The sequence below is a fragment of the Mus pahari genome, chromosome 3, assembly GCF_900095145.1.
Source record: "Mus pahari chromosome 3, PAHARI_EIJ_v1.1, whole genome shotgun sequence".
NCBI lineage: Eukaryota > Metazoa > Chordata > Mammalia > Rodentia > Muridae > Mus > Mus pahari.
This window is the reverse complement of record NC_034592.1, coordinates 50,098,085-50,122,211: the sequence shown is the minus strand read 5'-3', so window position 1 is coordinate 50,122,211 and position 24,127 is coordinate 50,098,085.

Genomic DNA, 24,127 nt, shown 5'->3' with positions numbered 1-24,127 from the left:
TGCTTCCCTGATTTCTTTCTTAGCTGTTTATCATTTGTATATAGAAGAGCTACTGACAGTTTGAATTAATCTTGTATACAGCCACTTCACTAAAGGTTTATTAGCTGTAGGGGTTCTCTGGAGGCATTTTTAAATGTAAACTATCATCTTCAAATAATGATGCTTTGATTTCTTCCTTTCTAATTTGTATCCCCTTGATCTCATTTGGTTGTCTTCGTGAATAGTTATGGAGATAGAATACAACCTTGTCCTGTTCCTGATTTTAGTAGAGTTATTTTGAGCATCTCTTCATTTAATTTGATGGTAGCTATGGACTTGGTGTCAATTGCCTTTATTATGTTTCGGTCTGTCCATGTGTCCCTTATCACTGCAGGACTCTTATTGTGTCTAGCTGTTGGATTTTGTCAAAGGCCTTGTACCAATCTTGAGGTACTACTATATGTTTCTTCTATCTGTTTAGACAATTTGAATTAAATTTTTTGGAATATTTCCTGTTGTTTCATTTGACTCTGTCCTCTTTGTGGCTTCATTTATATAGTCATAAGGCCTACTTTCCATGAGCCTGTGTCTGTATATTCATAGACATATGTGAACTTGTGTATATAAAATCTTTGTGTGCATCGGTACTTCATTCTGGAATATCTATGTGGTATTACTATAGCTCTGACTAATTGGCCATTAAATGTACATGATGATCTATCAAAGTTACTTGGGTTTCCATTTTAGAATTTATAGTTAACTTATAGATTTATATAATGAAACTTTTAAAATTATTTTTACATATTAATAAAATAGTACCATTGGCAAGTGTCCCCAAACCACTGTGATGGCAAATATTAGGAATTCCCTGAATGAATGTTTATTCCCTTACTAGATAAGATTCTCAACTCCCCACTGCCCTGGATTTTTGCCAACATTCTCAAGTACTTGTGCTGCTAAGTTTTTATAGTTATACTTGAGAAGATAAATAATTAGAAATAACCTACACCAGAAGAGTAGCTTATTTTGGCACCCAAAGGATCATGGGCACATGGAACTAGTTAAATTCTATACGAAATTCCAGGTTTTTACTAAGCATGGAGAGACTCTCAGAGTTGTGCAGGTGCCAGCTTCCCGGGGGCATGATCCCAAGAGAAAATCCATGGTAAAACACAGGGGCCTAGTAGTATTTCACGACATTTGCAGCCCTAGTAATGTGGCATGCAGGACAAAATTTACTTTCATGATTTTAAAATCTTGGAAAGAGGCACAGGAAATCAAAATGAAGGTGCTAAAATCACATTGGCTTTGGAAATGCTCACCAAGGGAAATACGAGATAGCTGTGGTAAATATGGGCAAATGAGTAAAGTTTTGCATGGGAAACACAGATCGGATCAGGAAAGCATCTGAAAGGTCACATAAAGTGTTGTAAAATCTCAAATATAAGTCCCGTGGAACTTTGAGAGCATTGTAAGCAAGGTAAAAATGCTAAGGCTCAGTGCTACCTGCCCAGCATCCTCCCTGACCTCGTAGAGGAACATGTTTAGTCTCTGGGGGGTATGTATTAACTTCAACGTGGCTTTTTGGTTTTTGTTATTGTTGATCTCTTCCACTGGATCAGACTTCAAGGAGACTCCACACCGGAATTTTATCTTCAACTTAACAAGCCTTAGTTATGAAATCAAGCTGCCATTGTCTACTTTTTCTTTTATTCTTAGCAGATGCAGCAATATTCTTCACAAAGGTGGTGATGGCATCTTCAGTAAGCCGGTACAGGGAAGGTCCCTGAGATCCTTTGCTAGCGAGGGAGGTCTCCGGCTAAGAATGCCAAGTGATTTAAGGTGGCGATGTTCTCGCATTATCCCGAGCATGCTGCTCATTTGGCACCTGTTTGACGAAGGAAAGGGCTGTTCAGCAAAGCAGCGCACCTGTCTGCAAACTGCATTGATCACAGCAAGCATTTATATGAAGCATCCCTGAAAACGGGGATGGGAAGTTTTCTCTCTCCCAACCTCTCTTCTGCCCTCCCTCCTTGAATCCACTGTCTTACTAGTGAGTGAACTTAAAACTACTTTCTAGATTAGTTGTTTCACATATGAAGGTAGACAGAGTTCAAGCACTGGCCATTGAGCGAAGGACAGACAGTGTTTTGACCATTATAGGCAAAAGCTCCAGATACTAACAGTTAATTGCCATTTTATAGAAAAGAATAAAAAACCCTGGTAACCAGCAACTTTAAGAAATACAAGCTAAAGGTGTCCTATAGCTTGAAAGGATTTATCATCTTAGAAAATTTAAAAGGTGGTATATGCAATCTAAAATTAAATACATTTTTTTTTTTAAAAAAAAATCAGGCTGCAATGCTAAATAGATCACAGGAAGGTCCTTGTAGTACTTTGGTATTCTGTACAATACTTGCAGGGAGGCCATGTACTTTCATAATTTAGTGTGATTTATTTTGGCTTTGGGTCCATTAGAAATGCATGGCAAAAAAAAAAAAAAAAAAAAAAAGGATGACCTCTTTTTCTTTCCTTTAATTTTTAACAGCAACTCTTGCTGTAAGAAAGAATAGTGTTTGAAAGAGGAGCATTATGTACAATCCTAATAGCTTTCAAATATCTGTCTTTTAAAATTGGGTTGAGAGGGAACCTTGAAATATCTATTTTGACTCTTTCCTCTGTTTTGACGAGGAGTATTGAGTTAGATCTTAAGTGTTATGCAAATACAGGCACCACTCTCTATGATGCCCATCACTGTCTAGCTAAGGAAACTGAAGAGGTCAAGAGGATTGAGTTGGTTAGTTACAGGTTTTATTATATCTGTTAGTTTTTAAATGATAAAGTTTTATTACTGTGAATTCCTCTAATCAGTGTCTTGTTCAATATATAAAACAGAGGTAGAGACTGGGAGACGGCTCAGCAGTTAAGAGTATATACTGCTCTTGCAAAGGTCAGGAGTTCAGTCCCCAACACCTACCAGCAGGGCTCAAAACTGCTTGTAATTACAGCTCTGGGGAATATGATGCCCTGTTCTGGCCCTCTGAGAGCATCAGCAATCACATGTACACACATCTTCCAACACACACACACACACACACACACACTAAATATATATATATATATATATATATATATATATATATATATATATATATTTAAATTAATTTATTTATCTAGAGTACAACAAAAATTTTGAGTTCTTTTCCTTTCCCTTTTTATGGCTCCTCTTCTTTTTAAAAAACATCTATCTTCTTGTCTTCATCATCTTCATCTCACATTCCTTCTTCCCTCTCTTACTTTTTCTCTTCCAAGACGCTCTTTGACAAAAAAAGTCCTCCTTTTTTTAATTTTTTTTTTTTTTTTTTTTTTTTAAATCACAGGTTATGTTCTATACATGTTGAAGTACTTGGCTGAGTGTTGAAAGAGGAGGTATGTGTGCTCTGTCTTTCTATACCTGTGAGTTCACCCTGAAGGTTTTTCTACTCATTTGTCTACAGTTTTGATTATTGAAAAATTACATGTTTGTATTGAATACAATTTCAGATCTCCTCATTAAAGCTCCCCATTCCTTGTATGTCTCGGTGACAGTAGTAATTACTGTTTATAATTAAAAATGCTGCAGAACAGTGTCTATCAACTCTAACTTTAACCAAGAAAATTGTCAAAACAACTTCTTCCATTGGACCAGTCATTTCAAGTGGCCTTGCTCCATAAGTCTTCATCCGAGCATCTCCAGATCAACTCTCAGAAAATCTAGAGGATACAGGCTCCTGGTATGTGGTTATTCAGAGTCCTGGACTATAAAGGGTTGGGATGGAGTCATGCCATCTGACATCCACTGTCAAAAATGGAAAGTACAGTGGAGGTAAATTGCAAAAGCCAGCTATTCGAAGAAAAAAAATCAAGCTTAAATAAGGCTTTCACAGCTATCTTTATAAATATGTGATACTCAATATTGCAATCTTTGCAAATATGTACAATTTAAGTTTTGTCAGCCTAGAGATTACTATTTCTTCCAAAGGGCATTTATTGATGTGAAGCTTGTACATATACAATGGAATTGTACTTTATTAAATAATTTAAGACTTTTAGGACATTAAAAACAAAGTTTTAAAAACAAATTTTAGGAAGTTTCTCAAATTACTAAACTCCTCATACCTTCAATAGTGATATGTCAATGTCTTTTAAATTTATTTCTCCACACCCTATTGGTTCTGCAGTTCTGGAGAAACTAGACGTACAATAGGTTCTGCTTAACCTATGAATTCTTAGCTCTTTCATTCCATTTACACTTATTTGCCCTCCCTCCTACCAAATATATTTTCCATAATCAACTGACTATTACCTGAAGCTAGTATTTCCCATTTCTTAATAATTCATTACATATATTCAAATAATAAGGTCATTCTTTTGTAGAACTATGATATAATGGTCTAAGCCAGGAAATTTAATATTAATATAATTATTACATAATGTAGACTAAAATCTAATGAAAATTAAGTACTCTGTGACACTTTTATGTTTATATTTTGCTGTGGAAAACTGATCATTGAGAAGATAATAGATGAGATAATATTATCAGCACATGCCCAGACATAGGTTGGTGAAGTACTGGGTATATAAATCATATGCTGACCTTGGCTTTGAGGAGAGTTAGAATAATGAAGCACAGATGAAACTTGACTGACATATTTGGTGATGGGAGTTTAGCTGCTTCTTTTCAGCTGTCAATTCCTACATAGAGAATTGAGAAGCAGACATTGGAGGATGGGGTATTAGAAGATTGATTAAGGAGAGTGAAGCATTAAGTAGACATTTATTAAGATGAGATGATGGGTGGATTAGGAAAATGTATTCCACTTGGGACTTGCAGAAAGGGGCTACTTGAGGTGCGTGTTTTGTTTTGTTTGCTTCTAAATTTTGTTTGTTTTACATCCTGATTGTACTTTCCCTTCTGTCCTCTCCTCCCAGTCCTACTGCCACCTCCCCTTCCCCCAATCCTGCCCTCCCCCTTTCTCTTCAGAAAAGGTCTTGATGATTAGCAACCAGCCATGGCATATCAAGTTGTAGTAAGACTAGGTACCTCCTATTCTTTGTTTTTAATTGGATATTTTCTTTATTTAGATTTCAAATGTTATCCCCTTTCCTGATTTCTGCCCCTGCAAAAGCCCTATCCCATCTTCCCTCCCCCTGCTTCTATGTGGGTGTTCCCCTACCCACCCACCCACTCCCGCCTCCCTATCCTTGAATTCCCCTACACTGGGGGCATCTATCTAGAGACCAAGGGTCTCTCCTCCCATTGACACCTGACTAGACCATCCTCTGCTACACATGCAGCTGGGGCCATGCGTCCCTCCATATTTTGGGGGGTCTGGTTGGTTAATATTGTTGTTCTTCCTATGAGGTTGCAGACCCCTTCAGCTCCTGCAGTCCTTTATCTAACTCCTTCATTAAGGACCCTGTACTCAGTTCAATGGTTGGCTGAGAGCATCCACCTCTGTATTTGTCAGGCTCTGGCAGAGCCTGTCAGGAGATAGCTATATCAGGCTCCTTTCAGCAAACACTTCTTGGCATCCACAATAGTGTCTGGGTTTGGTAACAGTATATGGGATGGATCCCTAGTGGGGCAGTCTCTGGTTTACCTCTTTAAAAAAGAAAAGTTATTTTATTTATTTACATTCCAGTCATTGCCCTTCTGGGTTCCCCCTCTCACAGTTGCTCATCCCATTCCTCCTCCTTCTTGATTCTGAGAGGGTGCTCCCCCCAAACCCCTTCACTGCACACCAGATCTCAGCCTACTCTGGGGCCTCAGGTCTTTCCAGGATTAAGCTCATCTTCTCCCACTGAGGTCAGATCAGACAGACCTCTGCTATATATGTGCCAAGGACTGTCCCTTGTATGCTCCTGGTTGTTGGCTCAGTCTCTGGGAGCTTCCTAAGGTTTGGAGTAGTTGAGACTACTGGTCTTCCTATGGAGTCACCCTCCCCTTTGGATTCTTCAATCCTTTCCTTAATTTGATCTTAGGGGTCCTCGACTTCAGTCCAATGGTTGTGAGTAAGTATCTGCTTCTGTTCAGTCAGCTGCTGACAGATCCTCTTAGAGGACAGCCATGGCAGGCTCCTGTGTGCAAACACATCATAGCATCATCAATAATATAAGGCCTTGATGCCCCACATGAGATAGATTCCAAGTTGGGCTGGTCGTTGGACCACCATTTCTTCAGTTTCTTCTTCATTTTTGTCCCTACAGTTCTTTGGGACAGGAACAATTCTGAGTCAGAAATTTTGACTGTGGATTAGTAACCCTGTCCCTCCACATGGATTCCTTTACTCACCAATCAGTGGATATTAGCTTAAAAATAGAGAAAACCTAGGATACGACCTATAGACTGTAAGAAGTGTATCAAGCAGAAAGGCCCAAACGAGGATTTTTCAATCCCACTTAGAAGGGGGAAGAAAATAATCATGGGAGGCAGAGGGAGGCATGGTCTGGGGAGAGAAAGTGGAGGAGGAGAAGACAAGGCGAAAGGAATCAGGTATGGGGCAGGGGCAGGGGCAGGGGCAGGAGAAAAGCCCAGAGGACCGGGGGGAGAATGAATATAAATAAGCAGCCTAGGGATAGGGTGGGGGCACCCTTTAGAAAGTACCAGAGACCCAGGAGGTGAGAGACTCTCATGTCTCATAGTGACCTTAGCCAAAATGCCCAACAATGGGGAGAGGGAATTTGAAGGTTCCTCCTATTCTTTAAGCCTAGACAAGGTAACTCAGTATGGGCAAAAGGGTTCCAAAGCAGGCAACGAGGTCAGAGACAGCTCCTGCTCCCACAGTTAGTAGTTTCATAAGATCAAGGGAAGCAACTGTAATATATGTACAGAGGGACTAAGTCAGATCAGCACCTGCTACCTTGTGGCAGTTCAGTATCTGTGAGACCCTACTGGTTGGTTGGTTCAGTAGGTTTTCTTGCAGTGTCCATGACCCTTCTCCATCAGTTGCTGGGTAAAGCCACTCTGATGACAATTGCCCTAGCCACCAACCTATGAACAAAGCAGAATATCATTAGGAATCATTTCATTACCTTTTTTTTTTTTTTTTTTTTTTTTGTCACTTTTGTGTTTGGTTCTATTGTGGGTATCTGAGCTATCCATATCCAGTGTCTAGCTTCTGGTCCGCTGAGCAGTGTCAGTGGTGGGCTCCCTATCAAGGCATCTCAAGATGGACCAGGCATTGGTTGACCACTCCTACAATTTACCTTTGCCTTAGCATACCTTTTAGGCAGGATAAATTGTAGTTTGAAGGGTTGTGGCTGGGTTAGTGTTCCACTCTCTCTATTGAAAATTTCCCTGGTTATCCCATATTGCTAGAAATCTTAGCTAGGGTCACCCTCATAGATTCCTAGCAATTTCCATTGCCCTAAGTTTCTAGATTGGTCCAGAGATTCCCCCTCCTGATCCCAGTTGCCTTTCCCAGTATTCGGTCCCTCAATCATCCCGTACCTCATCCCTCCTGTTCTTATTCACATCCCCATCTCCACCCCTCAACCCCATCTAATCCCATATCCCCATCCATCTGATATGTCTACTGGTTCCCCTTTTCAGTGAGATTCACTCCCCAGAACAGCCTGGCCCCAGTGTCCTCCTTCTTTGGGTCAGATGATTGTAACATGGCTATCCTTTACTTTATGGCTGATATCTACTTATAAGTGAGTACATACCGTGTTTGTTTTTCTGGGTCTGGGTTACCTCATTTGGGATTATCTTTTCTAGTTCCATCCATTTGCTGGCAAATTTCATGATGCCATTGTTTTTAAATATCTAAGTGGTGATACATTGTGTAAATGTACCACACTTTATCTATTCTTTGGTAGAAGGATATATAGGTGTTTCCTAGTTTCTGGCTATTATGAATAAAGATGCTATAAACATATTTGATCAAGTGTCCTTGTGGTATAGTGGAGTATCCTTTGGATATATGCCCAAGAGTGGTATAGCTGTGTCTTTAGGCAGACTGGTTACCAATTTTCTGAGAAATTTCCACACTGATTTCCAATATGGCTATACAAGTTTTATTCTCACCAACAATGAAGAAGTGTTCCCCTTGCTCCACATCAGTTATGGGAACACAGCATGAGCTGTTAGTTGTTTTCAAGTACCTGTTGCACTCATACTCTTGTTTAACACCATTCTTGGGGAAATGTGAGAAAAATCTATTCAACTCAGATGGTGAAAGAGATGACATAACAAAGTTACCAATAATTGTATTGGGTTTTCTTATAGGAATGTATGTGGAGAGTAACAGGAGCAGAAAGGACTCAAAGATATCAGCGTCACTAAAAGCCTGTTTGAGCATGGGTGTCAGATCACCAGATCTGGAGACCTGGAGTGTACTAAACAATGGGCAGGAGGTACAGCAGGTTGGAGACAGTCTCTTTCAGGCAACTCAGGTAGTCTGAGCCTCTTCCAGATTGGGCTGCTGATCTCTAATGGTCTTCTCATTATCTTTGCAACAGCTCAGCTTGTCAGAGAGTCTCTTCCATCAGTCCCTGCTGTTTATATATGATTGGAGATGGAGAGGACTACTGATTCTATCTAGTTTCAGGAAATTCTTGAAGCTTTTAGGCTGTTTCCTGGGCTTAAAGAGCTGATTCCATGTAGGATGGGATGTTTTATAACCTTTCATGACGTCAGACTTATGAGCTTCCCTCAAGGATGGAAGGCTTTGTCTTACACAGAGAGAAAAAAACATTTCTGCAGCGTCTGCCTATTTTACTTTAGCCATGTTTGAATTTAAGCATGATGTTTCATAGGAAGAAAATATTCATGTTTAACCAGGGATAATACTTGAGGTGATTGGACAATGAAATCACTTACCAAGTCTCATGTGTAGAAAACAGGAACAGGCTAGAGAATGATCTTGACATAACTGCCATCCTAGGAGGGCTGTGGGAAGGACCCTGTTATGCACATGAGTGCTGCACCTGAGTAGTTTCAACATCATTGATGCATTCCATCTGTATCTAACAATGCTCCATTGCCTGAAGTGAAATACCTTAAAGACAATCTCCATGTTCTAATTTACCATGGTACAATAAGAGCTTAGTAGGTACCATAAGTAAGATGTCACAAGGTTTGGTGCTGGATGAAGGCCCAGAGCTTTAGGATTTAAGAAGTTGGAGAAGATGGAGATGTAAGTAAACATGTCAACCTGTTGTAGATACAATTTGTTCTGTATAGAGTCTAGGCATTGTTAATTTTCAAAATGATCCCAAAATTCTAATATATTTGCAGTGCTGAAGGCTGCTGTTGTAAATACTTTGCTTATAGTCAGTTACTGAGATAATCTTTATAAATGCTTTTGATCCCTGGATTAAATATGTAATTAGTGTCACATCCAAAATGTTACATGTTGGAGAGTGATGAAGTGTCTCATATTCTCATGCAATTCTTTTTCCCCAATACCGTCTCTGTAGACAGCATTAAATTAACATATATAGTTGCCCCTAACAACTAAAGGTTCCATGTTCCTTTTCTAAAATATCAAAGGTAATATAATTCCAGGTAGACTTGGCTGTATGAGATACATTCTTCACTGCATTATTTTACCATAGAATTTTTTATTGATTGTGGTACTACATACTTGTCAGGCCAGAACTGAGAAGGCCAGAACAAAACTGTTCCAAGTTCAAATAAGGTCTGAGCTTTGTAGCAAAATTTTTATAAACCAACCAACCAACCAAACAAACAAACAAACAAAGGTACCCAAAGAAAAACAGGTATTCTGTATAATTTTAAGAATCCATATTTTTGGTGATTTTTGATATATAAATTTGTATTATTGCTTTGTGTAAACTTAATTGCTTTTTAGAGATACATAGAAATCAAATAAGTGTCTAAGTAATTGTTGATTCTTAAAACCTGATGCTCTTTTATAAGGAATACCTTTCTGTGCTCTCCATTGTTGAAACCATTTGGAATCTTCACTTATGGTTTGATGTTGTGAACCTAAGTATTCTGAATTCACTCTCATATGTTTTACCACTCCCTGTCTACAGCCATTTCTGACACCAAAGTTGCCAGTGTTGTGGCTTGGTGATAACATTTGGGGGGGGCATTTAAAACAATCAGTTTTATTATGATCCTTATTAATTTTGATAAAATAGCAATTACCTTCTAATCAGGACAGACCTGTTTTCAGCTCCCTCTGACTATCCAAACCAGCAAAACCAAGCAAAAGCAGAACTGTCTGCCATAAGATAAAATTTCAGTTTGCAATTATCTGCACAATTTATTGGAAACTTCACTCCATTCTGTGGCAGTGGCTTCACCAATTATCATGAGTCTGAGCACATCAGTCAGATGCAAACAGATGGAAGATGTTTCACTCATTGCTCACAGCTTTCCATTTATTATTACACTAAGCACAAAACGCAAGAGCTCTAAATGTAGCACGTCACAAAAATATTATCCTCTGTAAATTCAATGATTTGGATTTGTTCCTATTCAGGGGACATGCAGAAAATGCTTGAGGATATTGGACTCTGATTTCTTTTGGTCTGCAAGAGCTAGGCCCCTCCCCCCACTTATGGAAAGATACAAGTAGTGAAATCACTCCCAAATCTTCAGGAAATGAAAGGCTAGATCACTAATCACCGCATGCACACTTCACTTTAATATTTCATTCAGCTTTGATAGAAGATTATAATGGAAGATATTATGAAAGGGCACCACTACAATTGTACTCAGTGGGCCATGTGTAATATTTGAAAGTACATCATCTCTGTGGGTACTTTGCAAGTTGCAGTTGTTAGATGAAGAATAAATGTTAAACTAGATTCTTTTGGCCATCCAATCAAATGCATTTATTATGTGCCCTCTGTGTGCAAAGAACTGTATTAAGCACATAGTTTGGTCCCTGCCATTATTCTTAAACTATGCTCCTGGTGTGTGTTAAGCAGAGCCGAATGGATCTTTCTAATAAAATAAAATAAAAGCATTTCCACCAGTTTCTAGAAAAATAGGTTAGTGTGCAGAATTGTATGTCATATTTTTTTCCTGCTCATTTTTTTTTTAGATGTTTGACGCCTGTTCCTAGTAGTTAATATTTGTAGTAGTCCATAAAAAGAAGCTATTAAGTTATTTAAGCAGCTGAATCAAATTTACAATTTATTTGGGTTTACTACATTTTAATTTTATGTTGTACTATCATCAAGAAAATGTGAACACCAATGTAACTTAAATTAGGATACCCTGAAAATGAGTCTATAATTCCTTCAAGCTGCTAAAAGTCAGCATTTTAGACAGTTGCCTAAGATATAAATATCTACAATATAATCTTATGTATTGCAAAAGAATTAATGCGTCATTAAAGAGGCAATTAAAGAGTGGGAATCCCCTGGAAGATTGGTTTATTTCTTTTTACTTGTGCTCTTCATTTTTCTATAGGTTGCAGTTAAATTGTATCTATTACTTTAAGTGCCAATCATTTTTTTTATAACTGCTTCAGATCACTTGTAGACACATTCTACATAAAACACACTTTGAGATTGTCGGACTGCTTCAAATCGGTATTTTGAATAGTCAGTAAACACTGATCGCACACATGGTGTCAGATACTGTGTTCTACATCCCATGCCTCTTTTAGACCTCACTCTCACCCTATAGAAAGATGCTTTTTTTCTGACCTCCTTTTTCAGAAGGGGAAATTTAGACACAGAGATGAAGTAAACATAACCCTGTTTACATGGCTACTTAATAACAGACTAGGGATTTAAAGCTAGGGAGTTTGGCAACAGAACGTGGGCTCTTGGCAGTTAGAGAACAATAACGTTATTATGAATATTTTTATAATTACTGGCTCATGTAATTAAAGGAGTGACCGCAGCAGTTGTCCATTGATGTCACTAAGAACCTAGTTCCCTTTATTTTCAGTGCTCTGTTTCCAAAAGTGGATGTCAGCAGTGACGGGGAAGCTTTCCCTCATTCACATCCAGCCAGGAAACAAGACCCAGAGCTCTCTGCTCCTTCTTACAGAAACCTCAAGAACCATTTGAATGATCCAACTTAAGAGCTGACTGCTTTGGAATCAATGATTATGGCCAGAAGTGAGTTCTTTGGTATTACTGCAGTTCAGGGAAATATCCTATTGGATAACTGGGGATAACACACACTTCCCTGAAGCCACAGGATCCTTGATGGAATTCTGATAAAGGAGGAGATGGGTATTTCAAAGGCAACCTACACAGTAAACAGAATATGAGATGTATATATTCAATTGCTTGTATTGAGTTACAATTATAGGTTACTAGGTACATGTATATGTAGCATTACATATTATCTAGCAATCCATCTATCTGTCTACATCTGTATCTATCAGTTATCTTCTATATCATTATGAATTAATTATTGAATGGACAAAGATACCACACAAAATTTTGGTGTTCAAGCGAATTGAAGTCAGGGATATTTATAGTAAACTAATCTTGTTAAACCATTATATAAGTAATGATGACTATTGAAAAAAACAAAATTTATCCAAATGTTTTGATGATGCAGATGATTGGAACACCTAGTAAAATGGAGAAAATAATATTTTTCACAAAACATTTTGCTCTCAAATATTAAAAACTGGTTTTATATATTTTATTTGAATAATTTTCCTTGGTGTCATTTCTTTTTGCATTTTTCCATGCCTTGTTTTAAAGGAAATAAATACTTCTTAGAGACATGAAGCTTACTAAGAGTATAGACTGAGAAACTTCAATGCTAAGGTTATAATGGCATCTTGTGATGTAGAAGAATAAAATTCTTGTCCAAAGGAGATATATGTGCTTCATGTTCTAAGCATAAAGAGAAGCATCGTAAGAGAAACCCACCTCTGGATTCTCATGTCAAGGCTGTACCATTTACAAAGTACAGTAGCAAACACACAGGTGGAAGAAGAGAGAGAGAGAAAAAAAAAAAGATAAGTGAATTCTTTGGTATTGCTGCAGTTCAGAGCATCCTAAACTGAAATCCTTGCCCACCCATTTCAATGCAAGGATATATGGCATAGATAGTCTTGTTGAACCAAGAAACTCTGAAAGAGAAAATGACCTTCCTACACTTAGGTAAAAAGACTCTTTTTCTTATGTCCTGTGTTTCTATATCAAACCAATCATGGTGAACTACCTCAATGAACTGTAGCATTTTATAGATTTATACAACAGGCAGTGTAAGTGCTTGTGAATCATAGAATTTTGATTTACATTGTCCCACTTCTCCTAAGATAGGTATAATGTACAAATGAAATCTGGAATTTTCAAGTAGTATATGTCTTTTGGTTAAAAAAAATCAAAGGCAAGAAGAAAACCACTTCAAATGCATATTTGTACACCCACAAGTTAAAAATAAGCATACATATAGGATAACTGCAAAAGTAGTCAGATTCCTATATATATTATACCTAGTTTTATACATTGATAAGATTTTATATTGGTATCATATGATTGTAATGGTTAATACACTAACATTGCTTCATACAGATGTACTTGAATTTCTTGTATAAGATTTTATTGTTATAACTACACCATATATACAGAATTAGCTTGAAACAGTGCAGAGAATTCTCATGTACCCCACGGTGAGTGTTCCTTATTGTTGACTCCTTACAGTAGCATGGTACATTTGTCAAAATTAATGAACCATCATAGATTAGTACCACCAAGTACAATTCACATTTCACTCAACTTTATTCCATTTTCCTCTAGTATCCTGGTTTTATTTCAGGGGTCCTCCCAGTATATCATATGGTTTTTAGCATTTTTGTCTTTAACACATCTACCTGTGTGAGTTTCTTAAACTATTCAGGTTACCAACTACCCTGAAAGTTTTGGTGATTATTGGTCAAGTGTTTTACAAGATGATGCTGTTCACTTGAGATTATTGCATCTTCTCTCATAACTGGACTGCTTAGAATGTGTGTAGTTTTTTTTTTTTTTTTTTTGTGTGTGTGTGTGTGTGTGTGTGTGTGTGTGTGTGTGTGTGATATCACAGTGATGATGTGATAAAGTATTGAGCCAAAATTTAAACTGGTATTTTTCTGAATAAAAATACTACTTACTACAAACATTTTACACATCACTCATTATAGTAAAAGTTTCCTGTCTTTGGTGGTGATGGTGGTGATGGAGATGATGATGGTGATGGAGATGATGATGACTATGAGATAACTAGTTTGTAAATATATGAATGCAGCATGACTTTCCATTCCTCATCCAGTAAAATCCTGGGTGGGTTTTCCAGTGTGTCGCTGCATAGTGACTATAGTTGTATTATAAGAATCAACATATGTTTGTATTTTGTTTTCTTAACATTACTTGATGCCTAACATTTTGATGCCTAGCAATTCATCAAGTAATCATGATCATTAATCATATATATTGCTATGGATAAGCAAAGACTGAAATCTTGATTTTTTTTTTCCCTTCAATACATCTATGCTTTGGGTTGAAAAATTATGAGTAACCAGATTAGACAAAGCTTTAGAGTCAGTGTAAACAGACAATGCAAAGCTTGATTTGGGGCAGGAATATTAAAGGCTTCACGGAAGAGGTAACACGGCTTTATCCCTCGAGTAAGTTGCAGGGGATTTGGAGACAGAGTGAGCGATTAGAAGCCCAGCTCTCTGCTGGGATGTCGCTTTGTCTGAGTCCTCATTTTGTATCTCAAACACATTCTCTAGCTGCCTGTTATTGTATAGTGTAGGCCACTGCTTGTGATTCTCCTCATTTTATCCTCAATGAAGAATCTGTGCTTCTAGTAAGGCACCCGTGTTCTGGGAACCGCAGACCTCCCTGTTCACCCAACTGTCATCTTAAAATCAGTATGTTAAAAAATAACCCCTGCTCAGTTTACTAGATGAGTAATAATACCTAAAGTCACTCGCTCCGTTTTTCAGTGTTATGAATAAGACTCTGAACCTTGTATTGGATGGTAATTCTATACTGAGCTACACCTAGTCACTGCCTCAACTCTGTGGTCTATTTCCTTATCTCTTTTCTACAGTCTACTTACTGTCTTTCTTCTTAGTGCCCTCCCAGTCCTGGCCTTCTTGAGTTGCAGCCCTTTACTGTTGTCTTTAGAGTTTATTTCATTTCTTTCAACTCTTTTTTAGTACTCAGCACTGTTTCTAGAATAAGATTCCTAACAGATGAATATGGATTTTCTCTTCTGCTTTAATCAAGTCCTCTGTATTACATGTTGGAATCTGAACTTAGCACTCCCTGGGCTCTGCCGTAAACTCTTGAATGATCAGCAATGAATTTCTAGCCTGACACATTATAGTTATCTGCAAACTCTCTTTCCCATGCAGCTATTTTATTCCTAACAGCCAATATTATTGTGCAAGTCTTCTTGGACTCCACATGTGTGATGTCTTCTCTACCAATGCTGCAATAGGCAAGCATGCACTCACACACATTTAAAAATTACCCCGAAAGGACTTTTAACAAAAACCTGGCAACCTTTGAGTTCTGCTTCAAACTTCACATGCTAATCTCCTAATACCTTAGCCTTCCCTTGCATTTACTTACATATGCATCTCTCCCTTTCACCAGTGTATACATTCCTTGAGAGTATTGATCTAGCATTTAAGTTTTCCTTTATCCTTAGATCCTAGCTATTTGAAAAAGACCCACATGGATTTATTATTAATTTAGTAATCAAATATTATCCTTATTTACTCACATTTCTTTTCATTTGTATAATTATATGAGCTCTTATTTATTATATAAAAAAAATATCAATGCTCTGCAGACAAGAGATGTGTTATCCCAGACCTCGAGTTTTCTGAATTATCCATGTATTAGGAGATCAGTGCTGGAGATGTTAGACACTGAACAGTACCAGCTATTTGAAATTCAAAAGTATGTCTGTCTTTATTATTTCAATCCACCTCTTTCTGTTTTTTTCTCTTTTCTTTTTCAGAGCTGAGGACCAAACCCAGGGCTTTGTGATTGCTAGGCAAGTGCTCTACCACTAAGCTAAATCCCTAACCCCTGTTTTTTTCTTTTTAAAACACATCTCATTTCTTTGTTCAATTAGTTCTACCTGTGTTCATGACTACGTCATTTCTCGTTCCTATGTTCTGACTTTCTGACTTTATTTTCTTCTACACACATCTCAAAACCAAGATTAGATTTGGTAGTGAAATCCATCAAGGATGGCCTGTATCTTCATAATTCAGCCTGTCACCAGGTACACTACAATGGACTTGCCCATTTATTGAGAAATGAAATGAAGATAGCAGAGCATTTAATTTTAATTGCCTCTGATATTCACCATGGTGTCATTTCTCACTGGGTTTCTGTGACTTCCCAGCTAGAATTTCTCTTTCATGCAAACAACAGAATGGAATTGAATTACATGAAAGAAGCTACACTCCGACTCCCAGCAGTATGTTTTGACAAAACATTTTGTCTCTTAAATGATTTCAGATACTATAGTCAAAAAGCCTTGACTGTAAATAATGGGTTCATAGAACCTATCTTTAAAATTTTACCTGACAGTAATGCTGTGCAAATATCTGCACTTCTAGTTCACCTTCTCCACTTGTTTACATCACAATTTTAATGGAGTGGCTGTCACAGAACAACAGCTAAAGGCCACTGCTTGATAAGTTGCTATAAAAACACAGTGTTTAAAATGAGAATTTCCTTCTTAAATTCAGCCATCATAAAGGTGATGTGGTGGTGGTTACAAAAAAATACTGAAGAACAGGTTTCCTTGGAGGACCTTAATAAAATTCTTAGGGTTAAGTAACATCCTAAATAGCAACGACTTTCAGAACATGAATTTTGAGTTGCTAATGCAACCCAGCAAAATACTCACTTATACAAATGCTGTCATAAAGACTGAGCAAGTTGTATTTATGATGTCTTCATCAATATATATCCCAGTAGACATATAAACATGTGTAAGTAGAACTATGTATATTTATATATGTACTTAACAATTATTGACAAAGGGGGTTATACATTTGAAAGAAAAAGGAAACGTATAAGCTAGAGTTTGGAGCAAAGGGAAGACTGGATATTGTTATAATCTCAAAAAGTAAAAGAAGTGAATTAGAAAATTAAACAACAATGTAATTTTGGTATAGACTTTTAAAAATGCACCCATATGGTAGTTCCTCAATAGACATATTCCTTAACTAAAAATACCATGTACTCTTTAAAACAGTAGCCACATTGTCTGAAATTAGCTGTACCTGATTTCTTTCTTCTAAAGGTCATGAAAAAATTTTCTTCATGAAACCTGTATTTATATTGTAAAATTTTAGTTTTTTACATATTTACATATTTTGACAATATGTAAATAAATTAACAGGATATAGGTGGCTAGTTTATGTTTTGTTTATTTGGTTTCAAACCTCCACGGGTGAAAAAAAAAGGCCAGGATAACATTTACAGAAAGCTTTGTACGTGTGTCACAAGGTTTTGGGCATTTCAGATGGATTGTTTTACATCAGATGATGCAGGAATTATTAAAGATGAATCTGAAAAACTATTTCTTAAAATTGCCTTTCATCATCTTGTTACAATGCTGTAGTAGTACAAACTACTAAAAAAATAATTTGGTGGATTCTCTAAATTACTTTCTTTTTTTCCATATGCCATGGTACTGATTCTTATTTCTTACTGAAAACCTGTTTTTGTGTTTGATGGTTTCTTCTAAAATAAATGCCAAAATTTCCTGTTACAACACAGCTTCAGATCTTATTTTAATGAGGTGAATTCTGTACCTGCTTTAGTTTGGCTTAACAGTTCCGTGATATGTGCAGCAACAGTGTGACCATTATCTATTTCTTAAGAACTTAAAATTGCTCTTCATTTAAAAATACAGAGTTCCATATTTACTATCACAACGAGACTCTGAAAGAGTCAAATAGAAACTCCAGATGCTCATGTACTTTGTCAAGATTCAACAGTCTGATTCCAGTTTACTTTCTGTCTGCAAAATGATTGTACTAATGACTAATCATTTCAATCTGTGTTCTTATTCAATACAATTCTTTTTTCCCCAAAGAAATTTGTTTCTTTGTAAGAACTCCCAGGAGAGTGTCAAATATGGCTTGATTGATTCTAATGACATAATCTCCTTCCTTGGCAAATTCCTTCTACACTGTTAGAGAACTTCTCTGGATTAACATTTTTTGAGATTATTTTAATTCTCCTTTATTCTAAATAAATCAAATTCTCTGTCTTGTCTTCTCTTGCTCATTTTATTTCATCAGAGTCTATAATTTGAAAATGGGAAGGAAATTAGATTCTGATCTGCAATGAGATGATATTTCAGAGATGGTGGCATCCCTTGTGATATTAAGGACGCTACTGAAGAAGAAATGACCATCCATTTTCAGCAGTCTATTTTATCCCATCACTTTATGGATGTGTTCCAAGTCTATGCTGCTATCACAAAACCACTCACAAAAATGTCTTTGAGTCAGCATGAGTAAGCCCTTGAGCCCCAAGGTTGAAGTGGTATAAATGATACAGCCCAGAAACTGTTTCGCTACTTGAATATATACCATTTCTTCAATGCAAGGGAAACCTCAGAAAATATTGAATTCAACCTCATAGAGATGTCCATTTGCCCTCTTGCTCAACAAAAATGTCAAAGCAACGCTTACCCCTAAGCTGCTTTGGAGAGCAGAAGGGCCACAGAAGGTTAGAGCCAATACATATCTTAAGTGTAATTTATTTCATCAGGGGAGTTAAATTTTGCCTCCAGTACTCACCTATAAGGGAAACTCAGGAGGAAGCCCATAAATAAAGGAACTTAGTGGATTCATCCATCCATTTTTCTCTGGTGTCATATTTGAGGCACCAAATAGACATCTATTGTAAAACCCCAAGGTGAAGGACATGAAGAGCAAAATTGCCCTGTCATTTTTCCATCTTTTCAAGACCAAAAACTCTTTGGCAATGTCTCCAGCTTCTCTGTAGAACAGGCTAACGGGTTTGTAGAAACAAGTCGATCATGCCTCTAAGGTGGCATCCGAGCAGAGAAGTACCTTAATATGCTTTGGTATTTACAGCCTTGAAAAGACTACACCCTTGTTTTAAACTACAGTGCTGTCATTTATAAAACTGGAATAATAGCAATATCACTCATGATCTAGCTTTTGGAAACTTCTATAGTAATACACAGGATGGAGTTCTGGCAACACAGAAAATATCAATAACTGTTGAACATTAATAATAAGCACCTAAAATGTGCCTTGCAAACATGGAAAGCAGAATTAAAGGTAGGTTAATGCTTCTCAGAAATCTGTGTGTGTGTGTGTGTGTGTTTACTTAAAATTTTCAGTGTTATGACTTCAGTATACCTCAGTGATAAAGTACTTGCCTGAAGTACAGAAGACCCTGATATCAGTCCCAAACACAATTGTGAATAAATACATATTAAAATAAAACATAAAATTATATTTATTAATTTATTTCATACATATACCACAGGAATTATATGTATTAGATTTAGATTTGTATATGACCAACATATATTTCTAGGCAAACACCTAAGTCTACAAATACCATGTAAGTGAGAGTCCTCTTGCTATCCTGATCATTAGTTCCTTCAGGGAACTCTCTATCCTGTCACCAGTCATTTATTTTGGACTTTGCTAAGAATGTATTTTGTGCCTGGAGCATAAGATTAGTCTGTATCATTAGGCTTTCACTACACATTGCTTCTACTTTTAAAATGTACTATATGTTCTTTGCTCATTGTAAGTGTTATAGAGTTCTGGGTGGTTTTCTGTCTGGTCTTTTTGCACATAAAGCATTTATGAACATTCTGTGCAGACAATCAGTGCCCATAAGTATGATTTCTACTGCATGTGAACCCAGGAACAAAATTTCCGAACTGCAGTTTATGAAAATGCTCAGCACTAATACATCTTTCAAAATAAACTAGGCATGGCAGCAGTGGTATTTGCTTGTAACTCCAGCTATGGAAAAGCATGAGGAGGGAAGATCAGGGCTCCATTGTCAGCCTGATCAAGACCATGTCTTGGAAAACAAACAGACATTGTTAACCTATGCATACACATGTGCATTATATGTAAACAGTATATGCAAACTCAAAGAAGGAAAATAGAGAACTGTATTTGGAAGGCTTAAGTGGAAGGACATGGACAGGAAGGCATAATGGTCACTGGGTACACAAATTATTTCTGGAAATCCCCTGTTCAGAATGATGACTGTAACTAAGAATGTATTAAATATTTGAAAATCTGTAAGTAAAATTTAAATATCCTGACTATAGCTAAACCCCATTCACTCACATGATGTGAGATGATGACATAAATATCTTGATTGACACAATCGTTATGTTCATTGTTGTGGTAATATATTTTAAAATGTCTCTGTGGTAATGTATCAAATGTTGACACTGTAGGCCTTAGATATCTACAGGATTGTAAAAGTAAGTTATATCTCAATAGAAGAGGTTAGAAGCGGCGTCCAGAAGAATTCCACCAAACAGAATTAGATGCCGGTGAGCTAGGTTTCCCAGGCTTTCCAAGCACTGCTTCCGGTTACTTGCGTTGTCGGAAGAAACTGCTTTGAGGGTATAGGACCGAGTTGTAAACATTTTGGTGGCCATACAGGGAGGTTTGTCTTAGCTTCTGGGGGTCATCAGATTTTTGGATAATAATAACATTTTTCCATCTTTAAAATTAATGGGGGCACTTGGGAGGCAGAGGCAGGCAGATTTCTGAGTTCGAGGCCAGTCTGGTCTACAGAGTGAGTTCCAGGACAGCCAGGGCTATACAGAGAAACCCTGTCTCAAATAAATAAATAAATAAATAAATAAATAAATAAATAAATAAATAAATGTTATTCTTTACTCTTGTCTTTGTAAATGTAGAAGCTCCTTTGTGGAAAGATAATGTCAACTGGTGGATTGCTGGAGTGCTATTTACTATTTCTTTCATAGAAGTGAACAGTAGAATGAGACCAATTCAGAGACTCATGAGCAGTAAGCAAAGAAGGGTGCTTATTGTATTGTATTGGATAATGAATTCCAAGAATTCACAGTAAATATCTTATGAAGTCTTAGTTACCAAAATGACAGTTTCTGGTGAGTATATTTTTGGGTCTACCTATTGAAAACTTGCCTTGAGATTAAAGTCTATCACAGGAATTCTAGGTTGGAGTGCCAAATCCCTGCACTTTTTTCTCTGTTCTTGGAAATTACCCAACTAACCAGGGTGCTTCTATCCACTGCTACCACTAATGTGAATTCTGAGGAAATACAAGTAAGGTCTGTTTAAATTTGCATGGTGATAATGGTGTTTAGTATACTAATATTCAGGGGACTAGGTAAGTTGACTACTGTGTTACAACCTCTGTATTTCCACAATTAGGCTAAATGCTAATTCTTGATAATCAAGTCTTCTTTTTTTTCTTCTAAACTTTGATACCCCTTGAATTAATGGTATTAACTTCTCTGGAAGTCATGCTGATTAAAGTGTCTTTTGAATCATTTTATGTTTCAATTCCATTCTCCATATTCCTTTTACCAGCATAGTCTCCATGAGCCTACATTGCTAAAGTAAATGTCAATTTTTTTTAAAAAAATGTGTATAGTATTTTTATCAGTTCTTTGAGAATTTATATATGTATATAATATATTCAACCGTATTCTCCTATCTTCTCTGATTCCATTTAAATTTACATTCATCATTTATCCCCTTCCAAATTTATGTTCACCTTTTAAAATTTCATATGAATCCTCCATTAGTCCAATTTATGCTGTCAGTGTACCCTTGAGTGTGGAGATACCCGCTGGTCTAACTACCAGGAACTATACCCTCCAATAACACTGACTCTTCTTTCCTTCCTCAGAAGCAAAAACTGCTCCTCGTAGCATCTCAGCTACAGGTAGAGCTTCCTGAGCCTCACGCCATCCATTTAATAGCACACTTAAGTTTTATGTTGTCAATCTTATTATCTACATCTCCACTTACATTACAGTTGTGTCCTTTCCATGTTAACTGCTCTATCAGAAACAGAGCTAAATTTAAAATGCTCTACCTTTCCAGAGTTTGGTGGACAGCAGAAATACTATAACTATGTTTCTAATCAGTGAGTATAGTTGAACTTTCAGACATTCTTTTGTGACAATCATTGAATTTTGCCACTCAGCTTAAGGTCTTCTGAACACTTTTCTGTAAGGTTAAATCTGAAACATATATCTGCCCTGTTTTTGGTTTTGAATAGTAAGAAAAAAAAAAAAACTAGAGGAAACTATAAGAAAGATGATAGAAGAGATTTGCTTTATCTTGATTCTTTGAGTTTCATTTCCTGTCTACTTCTTGTCAGCCCTTTGCTTTNAAACAAACAAACAAACAAACAAACAAACAAAAGTAATGGTAATGGTGGGTCAAGCCTTTGTCATTTCTTATATTCCTCACACATCTGCTGCACTGTTCTTTTTTTTTTTATTAGATATTTTCTTCATTTACATTTCAAATCCTCTTTTCTGGTTTCTCCTCCAAAAACCACCTATCCCATCCCCCCTCCTCCTGCTCACCAAGCCACCCAATCCTGCTTCCCTGTCTTGGGATTATCCTACACTGGGGCATTGAACCTTCTCAAGACCAAGGGCTTCTCCTCCCATTGATGTCCAACAAGGCCATCCTTTGCTACATATGCAGCTGGAGTCATGGGTCCCTCCCTATGTACTCTTTGGTTGGTGGTTTAGTCTCTGGGAGCTTTGGGGTTACTGGTTGGTTCATATTGTTGTTCCTCCTATAGGGCTGCAAGCCCTCCAGGCCTTTATCTAGCTCCTCCATTGGGGACCGTGGGCTCAGTCCAGTAGTTGGCTGAGAGCATCCACCTCTAAATATGTCAGGCACTGGCAGAGCCTCTCAGGAGACAGCTATATCAGGCTCCTGTCAGCAAGCACTTGTTAGCATCTACAATAGTTTCTGGGTTTGGTGACTGTATATGGGATGGATCCCCAGTTGGGGCATTCTCTGGGTGGTCTTTCCTTCAGTCTCTGCTCCACTCTTTGTCTCTGTATCTCCTTCCATGGGTATTTTGTTCCTCTTTCTAAGAAGGACTGAAGTATCCAGACTTTGATCTTCCTTCTTCATGAGCTTCATTTGGTCTATGAATTGTATCTTAGGTATTCTGAGCTTCTGGGCTAATATTCACTTACAAGTGAGTGTGTACCATGTGTGTTCTTTTGTGACTGGGTTACCTCATTCAGGATGATAATTTCTAGTTGTATCCATTTGCCTAATTAAGCTATTAAAAGCAACTAATTCATGAAATTCTTAGGCATTGTGACTCATGTGAGGTGGAATCTCAGGGTTGTTTTGATTTGCATTTCTTTAGGTACTTCTCAGTCATTCAATATTCCTCAGTTGAGAATTCTCAACTCTAGACAGATACCAAATACCAAAGTTAAATCAGGATCAGATAAACCATCTAAAAATTTCCATAACTCCCAGGAAAATAGAAGAAGTCATTAAAAGTCTCCAAACCAAAAAAAAAAAAAAAAAAAAAAAAAGCCCAGGACCAGATGGTTTTAGTGCAGTATTCTCTCAGACCTTCAAAGAAGACCTAATACCAATACTCTCCAACCTATTACACAAAATAGAAACAAGGAACACTACCCCATTCATTCTATGAAGCCACAATTACACTGATACCAAAACTACACAAAGACCCAACAAAGAAAGAGAACATCAGACCAGTTTTCTTTGTGAATATTAATTCAAAAATACTCAGCTGAATCCAAGAACACATCAAAATGATCATTCATCACAATCAAGTAGGCTTCATCCCAGGGATGCAGAGATGGTTCAATACACAGAAATCCATCAATGTAATCCACTATATAAACAAACTCAAAGAAAAATACCACATGATCATTTCATTAGATGCTGAAAAAGCATTTGACAAAATTCAACATCTCTTCATGTTGAAAGTCTTGGAAAGATCAGGAATTCAAGGCCCATACCTAAAAATAGTAAAGGCAATATACAGCATACCACTAGCCAACATCACACTAAGTGGAGAGAAACTTGGAACAATCCCACTAGAATCAGGGGCTAGACAAGGCTTCTCTCTCTCTCTCTCTCTCTCTCTCTCTCTCTCTCTC